We start from the raw sequence: 26,618 nt of genomic DNA on the forward strand, positions 1-26,618 counted from the left end.
CACTAAAACCTGTCACTATACCAAGGTTAGAACTTATAGCAGCAGTGGTAGCAGTCAAAATGGACAAAATGTTAAAACAAGAACTACAAATTCCCTTGCAAGAGTCAATTTTTTGGACTGATAGCACCACAGTATTAAGATACATTGCAAATGAAAGCACACGTTACAAATCTTTTGTTGCCAACAGAATCGCAGTGATAAGAGAGCACACACAACCCTTGCAATGGAGGTATGTCGCATCTGCACAAAATCCTGTGGATCAGGCATCAAGAGGATCAACAATTGAAAGCTTCATCAAAATTAAGACTTGGATACAAAGCCCAAACTTCCTGCTACAGCAAGAGCACGAATGGCCTAAGAGATTGGATGAAGTGGATCTGTCTACTAGCGACGATCCGGAAATCAAAAGGTGTGTAGTAAATCTTACAGTGTAGAAGATAAAATCGAACCAGTAAAAAGACTTGTGGAGTACTACTCAAATGGTTCAATTTAAAAAAGCAGTAGCGTGATTCCTTAGGTTCAAAGAAGTGCTACTGCATCTGAAAGTAGAGAGAAAAGCAATTCAATATACAGTCAGTCAATCTGGAAACAGCCCAGGAAAACAAAAAACACTAATCACAGAATATATGAAGGAATACAAATCGACAATGAGGCTGAAGCCACGGTCTCTAAACGACTTGTCTAAAGCAGAAGACGAACTTATTCGCCTCAGTCAACTAGAAGCTTACCCAGAGGAAGTTAAAGCCTTACGTAAAAATCAGCTTGTAAAGAAAGGTAGTAAAATCAACAAACTGGACCCAGTCCTGCAAGAAGGAATATTGAGAGTTGGAGGAAGACTCAGCAAATCTGCTATGCCAGAAGAGGCAAAACACCCTGCAATCAATTCAGAAGAATTCACATACTGCTACTCTCATTATGAAACTAGTTCATAAAGAATTGGACATGTTGAGCGTAATTACAAGATGCTACACCCTGTAAACCCTGGGTAAAGGGTTAAATCATTAAGACAATGCCAGATGCAAAGGGGGCAGTCAGAACAGTTTGTGTGCAGACCAAGACCAGCACACTGGACAGACCTGTGAACAAACTGTGCCTGCTAACGGAAGCAGCAAATGATTGAAACAATTAATTTTTCTTTTTGCATGCTTAAATTTTAATTGTGTTTGTGTTTTTATAGTAGAATTTAAGTTTTAAGTTTCTTAAGTTTAGTTTAAGTTCAGTAAAGAAGTGAAGGCTCTTACTAAGTAATGTTAAAGTAACTGATTTCTGCCCTAGCAAAACAATTAGGGGCCGGATGTGTAAGAGCCATTTCCTAGTTATATAAGATTCATAAATATTTTACTAGATGACAATGCATAATCTATGGGAGGTTCCTATAACCCCCATAAGTTAAGTAGAATTGGTATATTCTTGCCATTTCTAACAGCTCTGACTAAACATTATTCTCAGTTAGTGACCAGCCTTGCCATTTGTAAGGTGTAGAGGGCATATGGTTTTTAACCGTGCCTTCTGAGTGTGTGAAGTAATTCGTAAGATCACTTGCTTATTTAAGTGCAGAACCGTACGCTTATAGTGTACAGGAGAAGAAGCTAAGAATCTTTAAGTATATAAGAAGTTAAGAATCTTTAAGTATAGAAGAAGTAGTAAAGAACTTTTAAGTACATAAAGTTTTCTTAAGAAAAGCTAAGTCTAGAGAAGATATATTTTTCCTTTTTTTGCCTTTTATTCTACGTAACTACTTTTTTCTTTATTCTTGTGTGGATTGTTTGCTTTTAATTTTCACTAAATATTTTTAAAACAAACTTTTGGACTGAGAGATTTCTTTCGGCATGCGTTTTACTCGTGCTTGAACTCGCCTTCGACTTCGGCAGCTACAGGTCTCTTTTCCAATGCAGCCTCAAATCATCATGTGAACTTTTTGAGAGTGAATGGGTGTATATCTTCATTATTGTAAGATAGCATAGTTTCTAGCACTGATACACAAGGAAGATTAGGAAACTCTGTTGGCTACCTTTCAGTAAAATTTCTCACTAGTATAAACTGTGATATCAGTGGTTAATTCACGTCAAAACAAGTTTATTATCATGAGTACATAGTAGCCAAATTTCCCCACTGGTGAAAAATAAAGTTCTTTCTTTCTTTCTTTTTCTATAATGAAATTCACACTTGCATATCTCCTCAGGCAGTTGACAAAAATACAGTACAAAACAGAAATCTCTTTAACAATTCAAATATCACAAATCTTTCATGTGTTAAATCCCCTGTAAGCTAAAGAAATGATTGTGAAACATCTAGTATCTAGGAATTAGTGTTATTGTTGTGGACTAAGAGTCCTAAAACAAATGAATCCCAACCATCTGAATTATCAAACCCTGGCTAGTAATAAGGGCAAGCATCAAATCTTTATAAAATAAAAGATTTATTCAGAAGAAGCATTCAAATCACTATGAACCTCTGTGGAGCACAAAGGCAAAATGGAATTGCCTGAAACACAAGACAATATGAGAGAACTTAGTCCCCAATACAGAATGGAAAGACATAATCAAAGGGAACAGAGCAGAAGTATAAATAATCTGTAAATCACAAAAAATACAACAAATCTATACTAATAAAAGGCAAAGCCCTCACTGACTGACTGACTGACTCATCACTAATTCTCCAACTTCCCGTGTAGGTAGAAGGCTGAAATTTGGCAGGCTCATTCCTTACAGCTTACTTACAAAAGTTAGGCAGGTTTCATTTCGAAATTCTACGCGTAATGGTCACAACTGGAACCTGTTTGACTGACTCACTCATCACTAATTCTCCAACTTCCTGTGTAGGTAGAAGGCTGAAATTTGGCAGGCTCATTCCTTACAGCTTACTTACAAAAGTTAGGCAGGTTTCATTTCGAAATTCTACGCGTAATGGTCATAACTGGAACCTGTTTTTTGTCCATATACTCTAATGGAGGAGGCGGAGTCACGTATTGCGTCATCACGTATTACGCCTCCTACATAATCACGTGAACTGAAAACGAGGAAGAGATTTACAGCACAAGTCAAACGCGGGAACGAAGGTAAATGACGTTAATTGTTGACTGTCTTTTAATACTGTGTAATTGTTGAGTGTCTTTTAATACTGTGTAAGTATACATATTAACACATGTGCAATTAAACGTGTGCATTTACGGGGTGATTTCTCATGCTTAAAAGCTCGCCTTTTATTAAAAAGGTAAATGCAAACTCTTTTCATTCTGAAGGGCACAAACCACGTTAGATTTCAGCCGTTAAACGCGCAAAAATGTCAGTACACCAGATAAATAAGCGCAACATATTATCAGTCGTATTGTATGCTTACAATACATATAGAAATGTGTTAATCGTTAACTAATATTATGGGATGGTGTTTTTTGACTCGCGCCTTGATTTAAAAGATTGCATGTCTTGGTGGGTTTGCGTAGCTTATTGTCAATATCTTAACACCTCTTTTTAAGACTTAATTTAAAAAGGTTTTCTTTTCTTCTTAATTAAAATTTAAAAGCAATACTTCACCGCTGCGAAGCCCCTCTAGCGCTGACGTCCGAGGTTCGATTACCGTAAGCGAGTGCAGTGAGTGTGTACGCCTGATGAGCCAAGAATAAGGGGGAAAGACGTGTCGCGTACTCTTTGCATTATTTGACAGTAAACTATTTTCATCCATTCTATGATCTGCTTCTCACAACTGAAGGCACCGTGGCTGATGTTACCTGACTTGCTGGCCAACCATAAGCGTTACCTGGTAGGTAACCACCCACTCACTTCACTCCCTTACAGGAATCGAACCTCGGACGTCAGCGCTAGAGGCGAAGCCCCTAAAATTGCGCCACGGCGTGTGGTTCGTTTATTTGACAGCATGTAGATCAGGGTAATTACATTCACGGCATTCGTAATCTGATTCACAAACTGATTGTATGGGTGGTTACCTACCAGGTAACGCTTATGGTTAGCCAGCAAGTCAGCTCGAAGTGATCACTCGAGTGAAGGCAGCTTCACAAAAAAACAGATCCTTAACAAACTGTTATTGGTATATTTTCCCTCAATTTTAAAAGGTTTTCTTTTCTTCTTAATAAAAATTTAAAAGCAGTACTTCGCCGGTGCGAAGTGCGGGGATTTGAGTGACTGACGCATACAGACATATTCATGAGTGCAGGTACTTCAGAAAGAAAGCATTTAATAAAAAGGCTCCTTCCTTGGCGAAGTAAGGAAAAAGGAAGACCTTATATGGCATTCGTTTATAAAACAGCGGAAAAGCTGTGTTAAGGCTGCTTCACAAAAAAACAGATCCTTAACAAATTGTTATTGGTATATTTTCCCTCAATTTTAAAAGGTTTTCTTTTCTTCTTAATAAAAATTTAAAAGCAGTACTTTGCCGGTGCGAAGCGCGGGGATTTGAGCGACTGACGCATAAAGACATATTCATGAGTGCTGGTACTTCAGAAAGAAAGTACCGTGTAAACCTAAACTTTAAATTAAGTTCATAGACCTACAAAAGGTTGCCATTGATTTCAGGCAAGATTGCTGTTCTCATGTATAACTATATGTTGCATTCTTAACAGTAAGCTTGCACAGCTTGGTCATATTACAACCTGAGTGCTGAACTGACAATGTCGTATACAAACAGAACTATAACAATCGTAATAAACAAACAAAAAAAAAAGCGAAGAACCCCTGGATTTAATAAAAAGGCTCCTTCCTTGGCGAAGAAAGGAAAAAGGAAGACCTTATATGGCGTTCGTTTATAAAACAGCAGAAAAGCTGTGTTAAGGCTGCTTCACAAAAAAACAGATCCTTAACAAATTGCTATTGGGATATTTTCCCTCAATTTAAAAAGCTTTTCTTCTTAATAAAAATTTAAAAGCAGTACTTCGCGGGGATTTAGATATATATATATATATATATATATATATATATATAGATGTATATATATATATATAGATGTATATAGAGATATAGATATATATAGATATACATATATAGATATAGATATATATATATATATATGTATGTATGTCTATATATATATATATATATATATATATATATGTAAGCTTATAAGTACTGCCTTACTTCTCTTTAAGAAAGGAAGATGTAATGATACTTGATTTAAACGATTCCATGTCTTGGTGGGTTTGCGTAGCTTATTGTCAATATCTTTACACCTGTTTTTAAGACTTATTGACTGAAACGGGCTTTCACGCAAAAAGTTAGGGCTTTGCTACAGGATACACCCTCCACAAGTTAAGCAAGTAAAAATAAAAGTGTATATTTCTGTTTTATTTAAACATTTTAAGTTTGTATGCATAGCCCCATTTGGCTGTTTTAGTTTTTTTTTTCTTTCTTCAGTAATATTAAATCTCCTTAAAGAAAAAGAACATATGCATTTTACTTTTTTTGTATCTCTTTAGTAATATCCATCCATCCATCCATTTTCCAACCCGCTGAATCCGAACACAGGGTCACGGGGGTCTGCTGGAGCCAATCCCAGCCAACACAGGGCACAAGGCAGGGAACCAATCCTGGGCAGGGTGCCAACCCACCGCAGTCTTTAGTAATATTTTAGTGTAAAAGGATAACCAGTATTTAAACCTTTTATGTTACTTTATAAAGTTATTTTACACAATGTTGAAAAATTAATAAGAAAGCTACATATTTTGGCAGCTGCTGCTTTAATTTTCAATGAAATGAAAAAAGCTCTCCAAGAGAAAACCTCAATGAAGAAGAAACACTTTGCACTATCTAAAAAGGAGAAACCCTCATTTATAAAGGTTTGCTGCAGATGACTTAACTGAAAATAAATTAATACTTCCAATGTGTATAATACATATTTATCTATTTTACTTATGCCTTTATTCCAGCAACTTGCAACATCTGAGGTACAATTTGTTACATTACTTTTGTTTTTTGGAGCACAGGCAGGTGAAGTGACTTCCTGAGGGTCACACAGTGGTGTCAGTACCAGGATTTGAACTGACAAGCTCCGGGTTTGCTGAAATATTACTGAAGATAGAAAAAAAAACGAAAACGGGCAAATAGGGCTATGCATACAAATGTCCATCCATCCATTATCCAACCCGCTATATCCTAAATACAGGAGCCAATAAGTGGATATGTATATATACAGTATTATATATATATATATATATATATATATATATATATATATATATATATATATGTGAATGTATGTATGTAATAATAATAATAATAATAATACATTTTATTTATATTGCACTTTATATTTTAGCAATCCCAAAGTGCTACAGAGTAAAAATAGAATAATAAAATAAAAAAAGAACAGAAGAGTCTATAAAATACTTTAACAAAATGACTTTCTAAAAAGATGAGTTTTTAGGTTTCGCTTAAAGGCCTCAGTCGACTGTGGGGCTCTCAGGTAATCAGGGAGGGCATTCCACAGCCTCGGCGCCACCGATGAAAACGCCCTGTCACCCATGCTGCTGAGCTTAGTTCTGGGGACTTGAAGAGTGTTAGTGAGTACAGAGCGGAGGGAACGTAAGGAGTTATGGGGGGTAAGGAGTTCCTGTAGATAAAGAGGGGCATGTCCATAAATGCACTGATGGGTAAGAAGGTATATATAGGTATATATATATATAGGTATATATATATGTAGGTATATATGTATGTCTATATTTATATGTATATATATATATATATATATATATATATATATATATATATATATGTAGATATGTAAATTTGTATATGTATATATATATATGTATATGTGGATGTGTATATGTATATACAGTAATCCCTCCTCCATCGCGGGGGTTGCGTTCCAGAGCCACCCGCGAAATAAGAAAATCCGCGAAGTAGAAACCATATGTTTATATGGTTATTTTTATATTGTCATGCTTGGGTCACAGATTTGCGCAGAAACACAGGAGGTTGTAGAGAGACAGGAACGTTATTCAAACACTGCAAACAAACATTTGTCTCTTTTTCAAAAGTTTAAACTGTGCTCCATGACAAGACAGAGATGACAGTTCCGTCTCACAATTAAAAGAATGCAAACATATCTTCCTCTTCAAAGGAGTGCGCGTCAGGAGCAAAGCCTGTCAGAAAGAGATAGGAAAGCAAACAAATCAATAGGGCTGTTTGGCTTTTAAGTATGCGAAGCACTGCGGCACAAACCTGTTGAAGGCGGCAGCTCACACCCCCTCCGTCAGGAGCAGAGAAAGAGAGAGAGAGAGGGAGACAGAGTTTGTTTTTCAATCAAAAATCAATACGTGCCCTTCGAGCTTTTAAGTATGCGAAGCACCGTGCAGCATGTCGCTTCAGGAAGCAGCTGCACAGAAGGTAGCAACGTGAAAATAATCTTTCAGCATTTTTAGAAGAGCGTCCGTATAGTCTAGGTGTGCGAACAGCCCCCCTGCTCAATCCCCCTACGTCAGGATCAGAGAATGTCAGCGCAAGAGAGAGAGAGAGAAAAGTAAGTTGGGTAGCTTCTCAGCCATCTACCAATAGCGTCCCTTGTATGAAATCAACTGGGCAAACCAACTGAGGAAGCATGTACCAGAAATTAAAAGACCCATTGTCCGCAGAAATCCGCGAACCAGCAAAAAATCCGCGATGGAGTGAAGCCGCGAAAGGCGAAGCGCGATATAGCGAGGGATTACTGTATATGTATATGTAGATATGTGTATATTTAGATATGTATATATATATGAATATATGTTTATGTATATATATATATGTTTACATAACCTCTTTAACACACTACTTCTCCGCTGCGAAGCGTGGGTATTTTGCTAGTTACACATAATTTAACTAATACCAGGCACTTTCAAAATGAACCACTAGTAACTGTGGAAGACCCTCTGGATTTATAGAGTGGGCGCAGTTCCTGGGGGTGATTAGCAGGTGTCCCCGCCTCTTGGGGGGCAATCCACAAAACACAATGCACATAACACAGGCAGCTTATAGACATGGTCAAAAAACAAATAATAATGCATATAAGCAACAAAAAACAACACTACTACAAGTAAATGGAATAAAAATGAAGAAAAAAAATACATGAAACTAGACTTTGAACCCCAGCCAGGGAAGGAACCCTGGCTTAAACATGAGAGTTATCTACACTGGTAACATATTCTAAGCAAGTGTTGAATCAATGGATTACTGCTTAAATGATGTTAATTAATAGCACAGTAGGTGCAAAAAGCAAGGATTTCCTTTCCATCGCTAACCAAGCCGGAAGAATAATTTCTTTCAGCTTTTTTCCAAGGTTGTAGAATACAAATATGCGTGTCCCTGAAGTAGAATTTGAAGTTGGGCAGCAGCATGCCCCCTCTGCATTAGATCTTTGCAATAATGATTTACTAATCTGTGGGCTCTTGGTATTCCAATTTAAAAAAAGTTATAATTGGGTGTTTTTTTAATAGATTTCGATATAATGTTTAAGAATACTCTCAAAAACCTTGGGAGGAAGATCATTATGATGATATTAAGATGACAAGATGATCATGTATTAACATATAGCTTAACACATTGCAAGAGGTTGTGAAAATTAAAGTATGCCTTTACATTTTACTGTAATTATTAGTCCTAGATAATTGAACTATTGTGAACCAGTTAGAAAAAAAGTGATTAAATTAAGTTGGAAATATAAGGGCTTTGGCCAGAAAAAACTTCCTCTTATTTATGTTGATCATAAACTCAAAAATTCTATAGAATTCATTAAAAACACCTAATACACTTGGAAATGATGCAAGATCGATAATATATAAAACTATGTTTGAAGCAATATGTTATATGCTTTGTTCAAGTCCAACCCTTACAATCACCAAATATCTGCTTGTTTGTGAATTCAGATAGCACAAGTTTCAATAGGTTAGGTTAGGTTAGCAATGGTAAAATATAAAATTATATTATTCACATGAACAGATCCTTCTGGGATATAGAAAAATAAATCTATACACACAAGGTCGGTCCAGACTTTAAATTTACATTAATATCTTCACTCTCAAAGGATTTTTATCCAGACATACTGTACTAAGACATGATAAGATCTCAGAAACAGAAATACAGATGAGCCTCAGGTTATGAATATGCACAGGAACGGGATTTGGCATTTAAGTCTGGATTTTGTATGTCATGAACGTGTCCAAAAAATGTCTGGCAATTGGAAATTGGCACAAATATCTACCACTTTTCTTTTATGTACACAAATACATTATATATAAACCAATATGACGTTAAGCAATGTTACTGTACTTCAATTCACAAAACAACTAAAAATATGAAACACAGGTATGTACAGTACAGTATATTATCCTTATGGTGAAAAACCCTAAAATCTGATAATACAATTCTTCATGAAGCCGAAAAAAGCATAATAATGGCACCAAATTCTACTACTAACAGGCTACTGCGAGACATACAGTATGCTGTCTCTGCTGAAGAATTGCTCCAGGTATCTTATAAATAAGGAAATCTAAGCATTAATACATGATTGCACATGGATGCATTTTGCACTTAAGAAGACACCCGATGTTGTGGACATTGCCTACCCTCAGTTTGATTGTGCCAATTTATATGTTAATCTGTCTGGTAAACATGTTCAGTACAGAAAGATTTGGGTTATTTTAAAGATCCATGGGTTTGGTCGCCCAATTTTTCATAATCAACAACTGAACAATAATACTGAGAAATGATTTACCTTATATGCACAATCAAACAAGCAATAGCTCAGGAGCAACTGCCCAATTGTTCTTCCTCGAATAATGTGAAAGATGTAATTTTAATGTGAGTAAGCGTGGTGGCACTGTTTTTAGAACTGCTGCATTATAGTTTCAATTTCATTACTTAATACTGCCTGAATGGAGGTTGGATGTTTTTGGGTACAGTGTCTGATCCTCTAATTTCACCCACATATCTGCAAGATGTATAAGCTAGGTTAACTGGAAGCTCTAAACAGCTAGTAATAGCTAATGTGGTGGTGGGCGAGTCTACACTCTAAAAATACATGAAACATGCTTAGTAGATGAATGGATGGTTAATAAATGATATGAAAGTGATCAGAACTCTTACTGCGGAGTATAGTTAACAGTTGTATGTGTTCTAACCTTCCATATTGTGAATCTACTGACTGTATTTAAAAATCAAAGTGAAACTGTTTTGTAACAGACAGGATATTAATTATGCAAGCGTTCTCTTATTCATATGTGTATTTTTTGCATAGTCATACTAAATAATAATTGGATCATCTGTTATATTAATCTTTGAAGAAAACTGCTGAAATACAACCAGAGAGAATGATTATATCAAAGTCTCTCCTTAGGCACCATGTTTATCAGCCAATTTGATTGCTACTATTGTTGTGTAATTATATGATTTAAGACTAATTACAATAAATACATGGCAAAACAATCAGTTTGTTCTGGATCTTTGTGAATACATTTAGTAAAACAAGTCAAAAGTACATTACACATCATTGATATAGTGAATTTTTTCAATATTCAAAATATATTTTAACAGTAACAGAATTTTACAGTAGAATGACTATTAAAATTAAAATGCAAGTTGGCAAAACGCTTAAGAGGAAACGAAAGCAAGGAAAATCAATCAATATAAAAGCAATGTTTTTATCAGGCAATCCAAAGGGAGTTGAGTAATTTTTGTAGGTATTATACAATTTATGTACTCCTTTTATGTATTATAGACAGAAGTTGTTACGCTTTTTTGATCCATGAGAGAATGTCTACAATACTGTTTCTGTGGAAAAGTAAGACATGCTGAATCCAGGATAGGTGGAAAATCCACTGGTAAATGTGACTTTCTGCCAATGGGTGCTATTCTACAAAGTAAAGGTTGATTTTCATTCATTGTTATAAATGTATGTACTATATAGCATTAAACACCACTAAATATTTCTCTCTTATATTAAAGCATAGCAAAAGTACAATTATTCTCATTAAGTGGTTTTAAAGTTAGTACTCTAATCCATAATCGTGCATTATGTTGCCTGGTGACATAAGCATTAGACTGAAAATCATGATTTTGCTGGTTCAGTCCCTACAATAGACTCTCACATTCTGATCCTGAGCAAAATAAATGATCTTCTTTAGCTCTAATCACATATACTGTGCACTTTAACTTTGGGATTATTTCTGAATCTCACACTGCATAAAATTGTCAGTTAACTATGTAATTCTCAATAAGTAAAGAATTTTTACTGGTGTGTAGGGTGTCTCAGTCCAGACAGGTGTAAAAACATAAAATGATGTAATTGAACAAAATGTATGTGTGTAAGTACAGAAAATAGGACAGAATGATCAAACTTGTTTGTGTTTTGCGTACGTGACAAAAAGCATATATACTTTCTGGAAGTTTTCTTTCAATGATGTGTGTGACAAGAAAATATACCTTTAGGGTAAGGACTTTACCAATTGGAATAATACAAAATGAGTCAGGACGCTATTTTTATTGCTTACGTGGTCAACGATCAGGAGACTAGAAAGGTATAAAAGAGCAAGGATATCTGCGCTCGAGGCAGATGAAGTGCGGTGCCCTAGGACTGTATTTCTCTGTCATTTTACCCTTGTCTGGTATGTATCAATAAAAGGTTTTTACTAATTTTAATTTTCTTCTCTGTCTTCAGTCACAAAAAGTGTCCACAGTTTTTTGGCGCCCGGACGTGGGGTAAGAGACGGCTGGTCGACTCCTCCAGCGAGACCATTTCAGTGATCCGTCTTACCAGCGGACTGCCGTCAACTTGAGCTCCGGCAGCAGAGCATGCAGCTCCGGCAAAAGTTAGGACTGCCCTGTCCTGAAAGAGTTCTTGCGTGAGGAGCCCCTGGTCTCCTCTTTGCTACATCCACAGTGACTGAACGGATTTCCAGACAGAGCTTGCACACTTCCAGGCTGGGGTAAGCACCGGGGAATTTCCGAACATTTTTTTATTTTTTAAATTACGGGAGGGCGAGTTTCCTGTTGACCGTCTAGTCATACTCATATCTCAACGGGTTGCTTAAGGTGATGGAGACTTGACCCAAGCAGTTTGACGCATACGAAAGGTCTGACGAAAGGATACTGGCCTCACCCATATCCTAGACTCAGCTGGACGTATTGATGTAGTATTCTGCTGAACCGAATCGGACACGAAGTCACCTGAGCTGGAATCCGGGGATGTGAGCGGACAGGCTAACGGGACGAGTAACGGGGTGGTATATATATATATGGAAACATAAACAGAAAAAGAGCACAGATTGCAGGTTTGCTGTTAGGACGGAATAAATAAATCTACATACTAATAGGAATACCGTGTTCTCCTGGGAACTGGGACAGGACCGATAGTTGGGTGTCTCCCCTTGGGACTAAAGAAGGGAACAGTAAGGGAATAGTGAGTGGCACACTTAATACCTCGCTGATTCATACGTACAAGGGATTAGACGAATCAGTATATAGTTGGAAAATTAAATACAGGACCCGGGAAGGGCAAGGGGACATAATGGGAACTTATAACAGTAAGCCTGTTAATCGCCGCACAGGGGGATCAAAATCATTAATGCTGGAAGAATTATTTTCGGAGGATCAACAGACGCCCCGTAAAAATGGGTCTCCTAGGAAATTTATAGAAAAGAAGACAGGTTTAGATTTCAAGAAGGCATGTAGGAAATGGAATAGTCAGAGTGGTGGGCGTTGGCCGATAGAGGGGACAGGAGATGTAAGTGAAATACAGGAAGCTAGGAAGATCCTGTGTAGGAATAAGCAGGGTTGTTATAATAGTGGACGTATTGAATGGATATGTTCGATAGATGGGAATTAGTAATAAAAGACAGAAATTTAGAAGCAGTACAGAAACAGAATGAATTGTTGCGGGCAAATGAGGGAAAGGCTAAAAAGGAGAAAGAGGAATTACTAATTACATTACAGAAAGTTCAGACAGGCACTGAACCACAGGCAGACGGGAGGAAAAGGAAGAATAATCCAAATAAAGACCCCCTTTATCCTATTATTTTTTCCCCTCCTCAGTACCAACCTCAGGCACCTCCATTATCCCCTCCTCTATCCCCCATTCCGACTGCCCCCCCTACACTACAACTGGCAGAAGTTTCCCCCGATGATCCCCCAGGCACAGATCACTATGACCCCTCTACCCATCGTGATGACCCACCCCGTACTAGACACTTGCCCTTTAATAGAAGGTCCCAATCCTCATTATAACCCTGCCCATCCAGCCGGACCCCAAAATCCCACAACAGTTATGATAAATCGGAACTGGGACATCCAAGAACTAAAGGATGTCGTAAATGCACTTCCAGATCCAAAGGAAGTAGGAGGACTAAAATTTGTTGAACAACTTGATCAGTTAGATAGCATGTATAAGCCTAACGCTGCTGAATGGACCCAGGTACTTCGTCGAAAGCTTGGGACCACATGGGCCACTGTTAGCAGGGGTGTCCGCAATGACGTTCCATGGGTATGGAACCCAGCTTTAACTCGAGGACAGGGGATAGGTGGAGAAGGCGAATTTAACCCACAATGGGAGGCGTTGAGACAAAATATTGCAGAAAAATATAAAAAAGGAACGGACTGGTCCCTAATTTCTGCTGCAAAACAAAAGAGAGACGAGACGGTTGATGAATGGGCACATAGGATTCAAGACCTTATGGCTAATCACTCGGGCTTGGAAAATGTTGATGACTGCACCCGAGCTGCAGTTCCACCTTTTGTTTCCGGTTTGCGCCTTGATATACAAAACAAGGTCCGCACTTCCTGTATTGAGTGGGAAAGTGCCGCGTTTGATGAAGTCAAACGACATGCTGAACATGCCGAAAAACAAACTAAGCAGAAGGAATCGGACTCTCATGCCAAATTATTGGCAGCACAGATGAACTATTATACCAGGAATACTCCTGACCGAGGCCGAGGATATGGCCTTAGAGGAAGGGGACGAGGAAGAGGTGGTTTTAGAGCTCCTCCTGTTGACCACAATAAGAATCCTTTTATTCCCTCTCCCTTTAATCCCAATGTTAATTCCTACTCTTGCTACGCCTGTGGTGAAACTGGACATTTTCGTCGGGAGTGCCCTCACAGACAGCAACAGCCCCCGCCTCCCCCTATTCCACCTGTTTTTTCTGACACCCCTGACCAACAATACTGGCCATAGGAAAACGCAGGGACCTCCAGCCACTCTTTTCAACTACCTTTGCTCACCCATAATTCAGAGACTGATCCTTTACTGACATTGTTTGTTGATGGCACTGAGACTATTTTCTTAATTGACACTGGTGCCACTCGATCTACCCTCTCGCTGGCAAAGGTCCCTGCCTTGAACGAGACTGTTACTGTGCTTACTGCTTCTGGACAACCTCACCTTCTTCAAGTATCAAAACCTCTTCAAGTCCAGTCACGTCCTGGCAGACATACCTTACTGCATCGTTTTCTTTTAAATCAGCTCTGTCCAGTTAACCTTTTAGGAAGAGATCTCATGACAAAACTTTCTCTTTCTATTTCTATGACTGACAAAGGTTTTTTCTGTTCTACCCCCAAGTTGTTGTGTCAAATTGCCCCTTACCCCAAACTCTCTTTTGCAGCTTGGACTTTAGATATTTCCCCACACACCATTCTCCTCAAAGCCCTACACTCTTTTTCCCCCTGTCTCTTTCCCAATTTACAGGCCCCTGACATTTTACACTGTACTGCCCAATACTTCCCTATAGAAGTAGACACCCCCTGGCTAGAATCTTTCCTTACTTCTGGTACTCGCCCCGAAACCCTTCACATCTCCTGTGTTTTTATTTCATCCACAAAGGCAGCTGCTTCTGTTCATCTTACATGCTCACAGCATATATTTTATCTTGGCGGCTCAGTGCCTCATATTTCCTTAGCTAAATCACGCACTGTTAAATGGGAGGAAATAGGACCATGGGTAGAAAAATGCCTTGAAAGAACAGACTGGTTACAAGTTACTCCAGGTATTTTTAATACTGCTGACCGTTGAATAACTAAAGTGGCGCTTCAATCTGTTTTTTTTTTTTTTTTTTTAGTACATCGGGCTTTGTGCCGTCCTTCCTCTTTTGCTTGTTCATTGCAAACCACTTTCCCTTCTTGGCTCTCTATGCTCCCTGATTCACTATGGTCCCAGGGAAAGAATGATTATGGAAGGATAGCCCATTGTGAGCCTCTGGTGATCCACCCGAAATCCTCCTTCCGCCCGCACCGTGCCCAATGTCCTCTGTCTCCCGAAGCAGAGGCTGGCATCTCCGCCGTACATTCCGATCTCATCAAACGCGGTACCGCCGTTGGACATGGACCGTCATGCCTCAGGGATACACTGAAGCCCCTTGTGTATATGGACAAGCTCTTGCCCAAAATTTAGAAGGCTTTTGGCCGGACAGGATACAGTATGTAGATGGAAATGATATGTAGCGCTACGGAAGATGATTGTACAAAAGATACCCAGAAATTGTTGCTGTTTTTGGGGGACAATGGCCATAAAGTTTCTAAAGTTAAGCTGCAGCTAATCAAAACAACTGTAAAATATCTAGGTCATGACATTACGTATGGAACAAGAGCTCTCTCTAGCGATCGCATTACAGCCATCCAAAATCTTCCTAGACCGGTCACAAAACAACAGGTTATGTCTGTTTTAGGTATTCTGGGCTACTGCAGACAGTGGGTTCTAAATTTTACTGAAAGAGCACAGCCGTTGCAACAATTGGCTAATACTCCTGGCATCCCCCTTTCTGGCCAGGTCCAATGGAATGAACAGGCTGAGAAGGCTCTCTGTGACCTAAAAACTGCTCTTCTATCTGCGCCCGTGCTTGGTTTGCCTGATCATTCTCGTCCATTCACTTTGTTCGTGGACGAAAAGCAGGGATTTATGAATGCAGTACTGACGCAACAACATGGAGATAAACAAAGACCGGTGGCTTATTTTTCTAAAAAACTGGATCCAGTGGCCGCAGCACTTCCTCCGTGTCTTCGTGCTGTGGCTGCAACAACAGAAGCTGTATTAGCAAGCACGGATGTAGTTCTCATGAGCCCCCTAACAGTTAAAGTGCCTCACGCTGTACATTCTATCCTAGTACAAGCCAAAACTTCACATCTCACTACTGCTAGGGCAATACACTATCAGAATGTACTCTGTACTTTGTCAAATGTTACAATTGAAAGATGCTCCACTTTAAATCCAGCCACTCTTCTCCCAATTAACAACGAAGGAGAACCACATAATTGCCATGATGAAATAGCAAAGGTTGTAAAACCTAGAGTAGATCTACAGGAAACACCTATAGAAACTGGAGAAATGATTTTTGTGGATGGATGTTCCTTGCGATTGAAAAATGGAGCACCCTCAACCAGTTACGCAGTGGTCCAAGGGGACCGCCTGCTGGAAGCAAATGGAATTTCATCAAGCTTGAGTGCACAAGCAGCTGAACTCATAGCACTCACTCGAGCATGTCAGCTGTCCGAAGGGAAGATCGTAACAATTTATACGGATTCCAGGTATGCTTTTGGAGTCTGCCATGATCATGGAGCACTATGGAAACTAAGGGGATTTAAGACCAGTACTGGCAAACCCATCCAACATCAGAAATTGATCGAATCCCTTTTAGAAGCTATAACCAAACCATCGAAGCTAGCGATTGTTAAATGTCAAGCTCACACAGGAAAACAGGATCCTGTTAGCAAAGGAAATGAATTAGCTGACCACTTTGCTAAAGAGGCTGCATATAATAACACACCAATTTCTTTATTCCAACAGAGAAATGACCAGGACCCTTATAATCAAATTATTTCTTTACAGAGTGCAGCCACGGATATCGAAAGGAGAAAATGGTCCAAAGAAGGGTCCCTCTCTGATGGAGTCTGGACTCATAAACACACTAACAAACCTTTTCTCCCAAAAGCCTCTTTCCCAGGAATGGCAAAAATCGCCCATGGCCTCGATCACGCAGGTAGAGATGCCATGGTTCGAGATGTTGAAAAACATTGGGAAGCTGTAGGTTTCTCTACATATGCAGAGCAATTTTGCAGACGCTGTGCAATATGTCAAAAGTTTAATGTGGGAAAAGGTACCCAGGTAAGTCCCGCCGTTACCCCTAATCCAATGGGTCCGTTTGAACACCTCCAAATGGATTTCATTGAACTAACCCCGTCTAAAGGGTACCGATATTGTCTTGTGATTGTCGATGTGTTCTCCCGATGGGTAGAGGCTTTCCCTTCAAAACACAACGATGCCAAAACAGTAGCTAAAGCACTAATTAAAGAGATTATTCCAAGATGGGGTATCCCTCAAAAGTTACAAACAGATAATGGCACTCATTTTGTGAACTCCGTTATAAATGAATTAACCACCTGGCTCCAAATTAATGTGCACCATTATTGTAAATACCATCCCCAAAGCGGAGGCATCGTAGAACGATGAAATGGCACTTTAAAAGCTAAACTCGCAAAAATTTGTGAACAAACTAATTTATCATGGCCGGATGCACTACCCTTAGCTTTAATGGGACTAAGGGGACGGACACACCGACAACTGGGACTATCGCCGTTTGAGATTCTGACCGGACGTCCCATGCCCATTGGCATGGTTGTAGGAAATGTGAATTTGCATACTGTGGACAATGATCTTCTCTCTAGTCTTGCAGGTCTCCGAACCTCGTTGAAGGAAGTCCACCAGCAGGTTAATCAAGCCTGGAGGACCAGCCCACCTTCTAAGGATTTACCAATTCCCTTGGGCACCTGGATCCTGGTTCGAGATACTCGGAGGAAACACTGGCATCAGCCTAGGTGGAGAGGACCATTCCAAATTCTTCTATCCACACCACATGCCGTGAAAGTTGAAGGACTGCCTGCCTGGATCCACGCATCACATTGCAAGAAATGGCTATCTTAAAAATACTTTTTCTGTTGACTGTTACCCGCACCCTCTCAGGCTACTCAAGAATGGGTGGTGATCTCTATCTAAGTACTTTACCGCCTCTATGGAAAGGGCATATATGCTACATGAGGAGCACATGTCTCGTATAGCTTCTTCCATTTTCTCCTCCCCATCCCCTTTCCCCCCCCCTTCCCCTTCATCAACCATTTCAATTTAATTATATTGCCCACATCATTTTGTTCAAAAAGGGAGGAGTGTAAAAACATAAAATGATGTAATTGAACAAAATGTATGTGTGTAAGTACAGAAAATAGGACAGAATGATCAAACTTGTTTGTGTTTTGCGTACGTGACAAAAAGCATATATACTTTCTGGAAGTTTTCTTTCAATGATGTGTGTGACAAGAAAATATACCTTTAGGGTAAGGACTTTACCAATTGGAATAATACAAAATGAGTCAGGACGCTATTTTTATTGCTTACGTGGTCAACGATCAGGAGACTAGAAAGGTATAAAAGAGCAAGGATATCTGTGCTCGAGGCAGATGAAGTGCGGTGTCCTAGGACTGTATTTCTCTGTCATTTTACCCTTGTCTGGTATGTATCAATAAAAGGTTTTTACTAATTTTAATTTTCTTCTCTGTCTTCAGTCACAAAAAGTGTCCACACAGGCAAGAATGGTACAGGACAGTAAAAAGGAAAAGCAGACACCAGCAGGTTTGTGAAATGTCATTATGCCATTATAGAAAGGGAAATACTGCCAGGAGGTGATATCTATCTATCTATCTATCTATCTATCTATGTCCAACATTAAAAGTAAATAACATGAGGTACAGAAATAGGAGAAAGGCAATAGAAGATTAAAAAAAAATTAACCAAAGTCTCCCAGATCATATAAGGCAGTAAGAAGGTCTTCTGAAATAATGGGAATGTTAGGTTTACATTGTCTTTTAAATTGAAGCTGGGGTTATACGGGATAGTCTAGGAGATTTACACATTACTTCTAGAGTGTTCCTAACCTCAGATTTGACATCAGTCTGAACATAACTTAGTCAGTACTCAGTTAATTACTATCATGAGGTGAGCTTGAGCAAGAGTTTAATTCGCAGGAAAAAAATGTTTGAGGAGTAAAGAAAGTGAAGAGGGATGTGAAAAAGATGACTGCTCATCTGTGATAATGTAGTGGAAAAGTGTGCAGCCCATCCCACCTAACGGACATAATGACTAACCCATTCAAGTAAGCCCAGACGAACAACAGGGTTTATTATTTTTCTATTTGTGTTTTTGCTACTCTTTTAGGTTCATTAGTTCCTCCCTACTGTTTGCACTATATTAACATTAAAAACACCCATTCTGAATCACCTTGTTTTCCTTGGCATGCATTTTGGGTTTGGAAATGACTCACCCTGCTATTAACCCACATGAATTAATTTTAAAATTAAAGAGAACTAACCTTCGTTATTCAGTTATTCAGTGTTTTTTACATTGCAGCATCATGCATTCAAAATGCACAGAACACAAAGCAGGAAACAGTTAAATGGAATGCCATTCTACCACATTTACACTCAGGCACATTCATATATACAGTGCATAAGCGCTCATTCATTATAACTTGGCTTAGAATAGCACGTTAACCTAACATGCATGCAGCATCTTTCACAGGAGGATACACGTCTATAAGGGGTGGGGGTGTGGGGTGGAGGGCAGAGTATAAATTCCTCCCAACTAATGAACAGGCTGGAAACTGAGAGCAGGTCCTGGTAGATGTGAAGCAGTAGGCGTAACCAGTGTTCCTACCTTCGTAGCAGATTTGTTCTGAATTTTTTACAGCTTTTTAAAAGATAAAATACTCCATTTTTAAATCAATGTTATATTTAAGAATATTAATTTTTTGTGACATTTCATTTGCTCTTGTGTTATCCAACATATCTGTATCCAACGTATGATGAGTATCACTTTAGATCATCAGTGCTGTTGTATAGCTCTTTCTTTAACCACACCTTATCAGTATTTAGCCACTTGTTATAATTTTCGCCAGGTTTACTTTCTGCCTTTAGTCTTTTTTTCTTTTTTTGTTTTAATCTGTTGGTTTTAAAGAATTGTTTAGTGATTTGTTACCAAATGTTTTCACTTTTCTTGTTGTATTGCTTAGTTTTTAGTTAGTACTTTATTGTTTTATTAATCACTTTGCATTTTTTTCTGTCCTTCCCAACCTCTTCCTCCTCCATTTTAAATGTCAGTTCTGACACAGCACTTGGCTTTTATAAAGGCCTGATACTCTGAGAGATTAGTATTTCACTATTATTGATCTGTTTCCATTCTTGTACTTAACTCTCTATTGCTGTAAGTTTGGGTTGTGTTTTGACAATTTCATTTGCTCTTTGGTTTAGATTTTTGGATTGCAGGTTTGGAATTTGTTTTTTGGGTAGCTTTTTAGAGTCTTTTTTTTCTTTTTGCATTTTTGAAATTCATTTCAATTCCTGGGTGAATTAAGCATTGCTACAAATCCAAAACGGTGTTTTGTAATTTGCACAGGGGTTTACTTATTCCCTTCTCACTTGTAAGTTTTATTGGTTGTGGGCTCCTATTGCAGTGCAGGCTTCAAAGCCTACTGCTTAAGTCTGAAGACCAGCCTCTTTGTGCTAGGGACTGAGGTCTGCCTTTTGAGTTTTGTGAAGAGATCTGGATGTGCAAGAGTAGAGTAATACAACCATTAATGAGTGTTTACTTTTATCAATTGAAATATTAAGCACAGTATCTTATGGTCTTTATCAAGTGAATCCAAAAGCATTATGGAGAGAGTATAAAAATTGCAGGACAATGAAGAGATATGCATTAAACAGATAAACAAATGAAAACATTTCAGATATTCACTTGACCTACCTTCGTAATCTGGTTTTCTAATGGATCAAATGTATCATTATTCCACTTCATAGGTATCTGTTGAGACAAATTATTGCATTTTGTTTTAGATATACTGGATTATTTGTCTTATTCTACCCCCCCAGTTCATTTCACCAAACTCTGTCCATCTGTGCATTCATATATATTCCAAACTTAGTTGTCATTCACAAGGTTATGGGGACCAGGTTATATTGGTTAGAAATATTTCAAGTATATGGAAAGTGATAGAGAGCAAGTGTCCCTGTAATGAGCAGACCTCTGATACTGGCTTTTGCCTTGTGACTGCGGTGATCAATTTAAATATTGTCTCACTTCCAAGATGTGGGACTTAAAAGTAGATTAATGGGTGAATCCACTGTAATCTTACTCATCTTAATACAGGGAACACAAGCACGGACTTAAATATAAAGAAGTGTTGGAGCCTTAAGTCAACTGCTGTGTCAGGTTGAAGTGAATACCCAAAGTTAAAAAATAAAAATAAAATAAAATACAAATGAAAACTTCAGATCAATCATCTACAAGCCAACAAACTATGTAAAATGGAATTATATTTTTCCACTTGTTAATAAATACCCTTATGATTTCTTAATTTTTGAAACACTTTTTTTTCTTTCAACCATTTTCAACTGGTACATATGCTTTAGCCAATTTCCACATCCCATAAGAAGATGCATATTATGAGAGTGACAAAGATGACAAACAGATTTCTTTGAATCTTAAATTTACTCAGTTTTATTATTAAAATGTATGAATATATTAATTTTGAATTTCAAGTCACCATTTATAAAATGCTTTGCTATAGTGAAATATTTTATTTTTTACGAACAATATTATCTCTGTATAAGCTGTCATTCCATAACTTAAGATGCATTTGCATTGTTAAAGTAATCCTTAAAAATTGTATCAAATCGCAGGACACAAGAATAGCTACATTAATAGGATGCAGAGATGCTATCTACTGCAGCCCTTAACTCAGAATCATCTGTCTAGGGTGATTTCCATAACTGGCACCAAGAACATAGCATTTAGATTTAGATTTTTAATCAAAACAGTTTAGATTTGCTTTATAAATACATAATTAAACCAAAACATAAAACCTTTATTTTGTCATTACAACTTTGTTAAGAATAAAGGGTGCTATCAGATTAAATTTTTATGTAAACTTGTTTTCTTGATAAAATGGATTGAGTTTATTCATGTTTGATCATAACCAGATGTTAAGTTTCCCCTGTTGATGGCTAGGCATGAATTATTGAATAATCATTTAGCCAAATGTGTTCAAATGCCCAAAAATAAATAAGAAAATCAGCTAATGCCATGATAAATAAATCAATGACTATGTTTAATTTCCACCCACATCCCAAAGGTGAGCATTATAAGGTCAATGGTGACTTGAATACAATATCTCCGTGTCTGAGCGTGCCCAATTATGCCAGGAGTATTGAAGCACTCTGAAAGTTCTGTTATCCCATAATTATAAAATTAAGTCAGTTCTGAAAATGGATGGATGAATAAACACTTATTCTCTGTCCACATAATCATTTCCTATACTTACATTTTTCATTCAGACTGATTGAAGCCTATCTTAGCAACAAAGGACCAAAGGTACGAACCAAACCTTGACTTTCCATATTAAGTCTATGGCAATTTAGGCCTATCTAAAAAATGTTAACAGTGAAACTGTTCTGTTTCAGAATACCCTGAATTCCTGGAGGAACTTTACTCAGTGTAGAGAAGAATATATAAACAATCAAAGGCACCTCAGTGTTGAACCGAAAAGTACATAAGCTGTAACGCAGCAAGTTCAAGTGTTATAATTAATCCATTACAAGGTCTTAAAGAAAAGAAGCCACACCTGGCAGCACTGGGCCCAAGGCAAGGATCGCACTCAGATGGTAAGCAAGTCCATTGTTAGGCACACTCATTCACACAGTGGTCACAATTAGTTAATCAGGGCCTGTTTACTGACAACCAATTAACCTAAAATTATTGTTCATGTAAAAGGAAACTAAAGGAACAGAAGGAAATCCTTGTGAACACAAGACCAGCATGCAAACTGCATAGAAACAGTGACCAGCTTGAGAATCAAACCTGGGATTCTGAAGCTCTGAGGCAGTAACATTTACTACCTTCGTATACTGCATTTGCTTGAGTAAGATGATTCTGAGTCTACGTACTATACATTGCATTTATGGAATAAACATTTTTTCAATTATGACTGATGCAAAAAAACAGAAGCAGTTAAATTGATTTTAATTACAGTACTGTAAGTAAACTTATAGAATGTGTTTTAAGATATTGTATATATTTTGTGTAGTAATTTACCTTGAAATGTGTTTTGAAATTTAGTAAAAATACAATACTGAGAAACTGCACTGCTGTCAAATTATTAAAAAAAAAAACAAGAAAAAAATCTACAATAAATTAATGTTGTTATAAATAAAGAATAAAGATGGAATTGTTCTTTGTTAATATATAATTTTGGCAAAATAGTCATTAAGAATGAAATAATTTCAGCATGTTTACATCTCTGACAACACCACAACACCAATATGAATTTCATTACTATAAGCTTTGTTTGTGTTACTATAAACATTTTCAGAATAGCAATAATAAGTGAGTTCACCAAACAAATATTATATTAGAGCTACAGCAGCCCAGGTAAAAGCAATGCTGTACCTATCAACATACTTTAAATTTTATGTAGCAGTCACCCCTACTTGTACATGCAAGTCTGCTATATAATAACTTTAAGACGTATTCAATAAAATAGTCAATCCAATATTAGGAACAATACATTTCGTCTGTTAAGAAAGAGTATGCTCTAACAAATACAAAATTTGTAATTGCTAGTGGCATGAAAATAGGTTTTATAACCTAATCTTTCATTAACTTAAACAAAAGCCTAAAAGCAAGCATCATTTTAATGAGGAATTACTTGCTTTTCACTAATGTACTCTAACTGGATGCATAGTAACTTTAACACATATATTCAGTTAAATAACCATCTAATATTGAAGTGCACAACATTTACTTCATTAGGAGGATGCTCAACTAAGTAAAATTGTAGCCGAGATTATTAGTGCCATGAAAATATATTTTATAACTTAATTTTGCATTGATTTAAATAAAGCCTAAAAGCAGGCATTGTTTTAATGAGAAATTCTTCATTTGTCACTGACATACTGTAGTGTGAAGCAGCAGCAACAATGCATTTGGTAATTACTGCAAATTGACATTCTTAATGCAGCATAGCAGAATATGTCTGAATCATATTTAAACAAAAACACAAGACAATGAAGAATATTGTGAAGGTAACAGTATACCAAATTAGATTGGCAACTACTTAATGAGCTAAAATGAAATTAGTTATTACAATTAGTGTCAGGTTATACAAGACACACATATATTTACAACTGTGCAAACTTTTATCAAGTCTTGGGTGTAACAGTAGGAAATGTGATCCCAACTCCTTTGACATTAATTTTTTAGTTTTTATTTATGAAGATTCTATTTCTAAATCTCAGAAGAATTAAAAAAATCAAATATTTATACTTATTTTTAAATTTTTATTTTTGCACTTCATGCGCTACATTATCTAAAATACTCATTGATCTTAGAAATGGGAATTTACTGTATTTTGAAATAACTCAAAATATCCCTAGCATCAGTCATGAACTCTGAACAGTACTTCAGCACATTTACACAAAAAGAAAAATATAAAACATTATGATTAAGAATAATCTGCATTACAATCTCTTTATTTAACCTCTATTTTCTGAAAAATACTTTCAAGACTTTCCTTAACATAACTTCATTTGAAAGAAAAGAAAATCAAACTAAAATATAACTTCAGTAAAAAGCAGAAAAAGTCATCAGAAATAAAGACTACTTGCACAGCTTTTAAGTATTTACTAAGTTATTTATTAATAACTTGATCTAAAAGTGAACATTCTATAGTTAAACATTTTCACTCACAATATACAAAAAGGTGAATACATACATTATTAGTACTTGTTACATAAAATAAGCCCTACTGTAGCTACAAAAAAGTTTTTCCTGTATTTACACAGTTTAACCATAAAACATTCAATCAAATTACTGTATTAAACATTTTTCAATTGTAACATTAGTCATATTAATATTTTAGTTATTTATATTTCTTATTATTTCACAGGGCGATTCAAGTATATTTCAGTGTATCTTCACCCCCCTATTATTTAAATTTTAGTTATGCCTTCTTTTAATTTTTGCTTATTTAATTCCCCACTCGTTTATTTTGTCTGAGATTTTTTAATAACAAAATGCATAAAACTTAAAGACACTGAGGATATTAAATAACTTTTGTCATTGTGTAGGAAAATGTTGTTTTGATTAACAAAATAAAAAATCTTTTAATTGTCAATAACTTAATGTATAATGCTTTAAATGGTAGTTTAAAACATATCTTCTTTGAAAAGGCTAAGGAATGATCTTTTAATAATAGACTCAAATTTAGGTATTTAGCAAACATTTAGATTAAATTATTCAGCACTGAACTGTTGAATATTCACAAAAAAGATGTATACAAACCAATTTAGGACAATTTTTCACTAATGAAATTTAAATAGAGTGCATTTAAAGGCTGAAAAGCTGTCACTTACTAAGTGTCTTTACTGACAAATTTAATTTTTTGTTTAAAATATTTTGAATATCAGCATTGAAATAATAGTTATTTATATGCATCATCTTCAAAATAAAAGGGTCTAATCACAGTACGATTCCCAAAATCATGTTAATTTGTAATTTAAGTCAATGCTTTACTGCTTCAACTAATTTGCCATTTGTCACAACTAAATAGTTTCCTTATGAAGTTTTGCCTCCTCAATGGATTTATCTAAATATTGCCTCACATAGAAGGCCTTCCCAAAATAAGCTATCAATTGTCCTTCTTCCACTCAGTAAAAGTGTCTTGCTTTGCTCTAGACCTACCAAAAAGTTTCTGAGTTCAATAGCTATTGTACTGCCTTGTTACAATTTGCTTCGATGGACTTCATTTCTTTTTGATCTTGAATTGTATTAGCAAGGTTTCAGATCCTTGTAATACATGTAAAATACATAGAAGTGAACAGACATGAGGTGATAAAAGCTTTGTATCTGTCTTGTTTTATTGATTTACCTCAAGAAGAAGCATATTTATTTAGTTTACTTTTAGTTTATTTTTTGAAAAAACTCATATAGTATGGATGCAAAAGCAAAACTGACACTAACCACAAAATATCTGAAGTATCTTTTTGTTAAAACTGAAAATCATTCACTGTGTAATTTGTACATTTTTTGCACAGTATGTATTTTTATCAGTATCACATTAATTTGAAAGCTGCCTGCTTACTGCTGACAAAGGGATCAGTTAACGTGTCAGCACAAGGCAAGATGCATCAATCAGTTCATTGAATTCCCTGTCAAAGACTGCTAGCAATGAGTCCTATCAGTTTATTGATAATTTGATATGACACTTTGATACAAATCCTAACTGCTAAACACATGTTTATAGGTAGAAATATATTTCTTTGAAATTAACTCTACAAGCCCGCCATAAAAAACTTTTTTTTTAATATAAGACAGACAACAAACTAGCTGAATTTATTTTAGGAGGTGATATGGCTAGCTAAGTCATATTGTACACTTTGTGTTAACTAATGAACTCTGGTCATAAGATCTATTTGGGCTCAACAATGTCACCCAATGTTTTTTAGTTAACAGAGCACACCACATTTGGTTTTCTAAAGCTAAATATAAACACCAAAGAAATAAAATAGCTAATTGATTTTTTAAGAAAAACAATTCACTCTGAATAGATATTG

General features: G+C 36.7%; 1 long non-coding RNA gene across 7 annotated transcripts in view; it reads right to left on the reverse strand.

The window, feature by feature from the left end:
• The window catches only part of LOC114650484 (uncharacterized), a 605,078-nt gene that overhangs the window by 63,151 nt on the left and 515,309 nt on the right, over positions 1-26,618 (reverse strand). For all 7 annotated transcript variants that reach the window (XR_007934844.1, XR_007934843.1, XR_007934842.1 and 4 more), the window contains one exon: positions 20,755-20,811. This is a non-coding gene — a long non-coding RNA (uncharacterized LOC114650484). The remainder of the gene's footprint in view (positions 1-20,754; positions 20,812-26,618) is intronic.

This window comes from Erpetoichthys calabaricus, chromosome 4 (genome assembly GCF_900747795.2).
Source record: "Erpetoichthys calabaricus chromosome 4, fErpCal1.3, whole genome shotgun sequence".
Taxonomy (NCBI): Eukaryota; Metazoa; Chordata; class Cladistia; order Polypteriformes; family Polypteridae; genus Erpetoichthys; species Erpetoichthys calabaricus.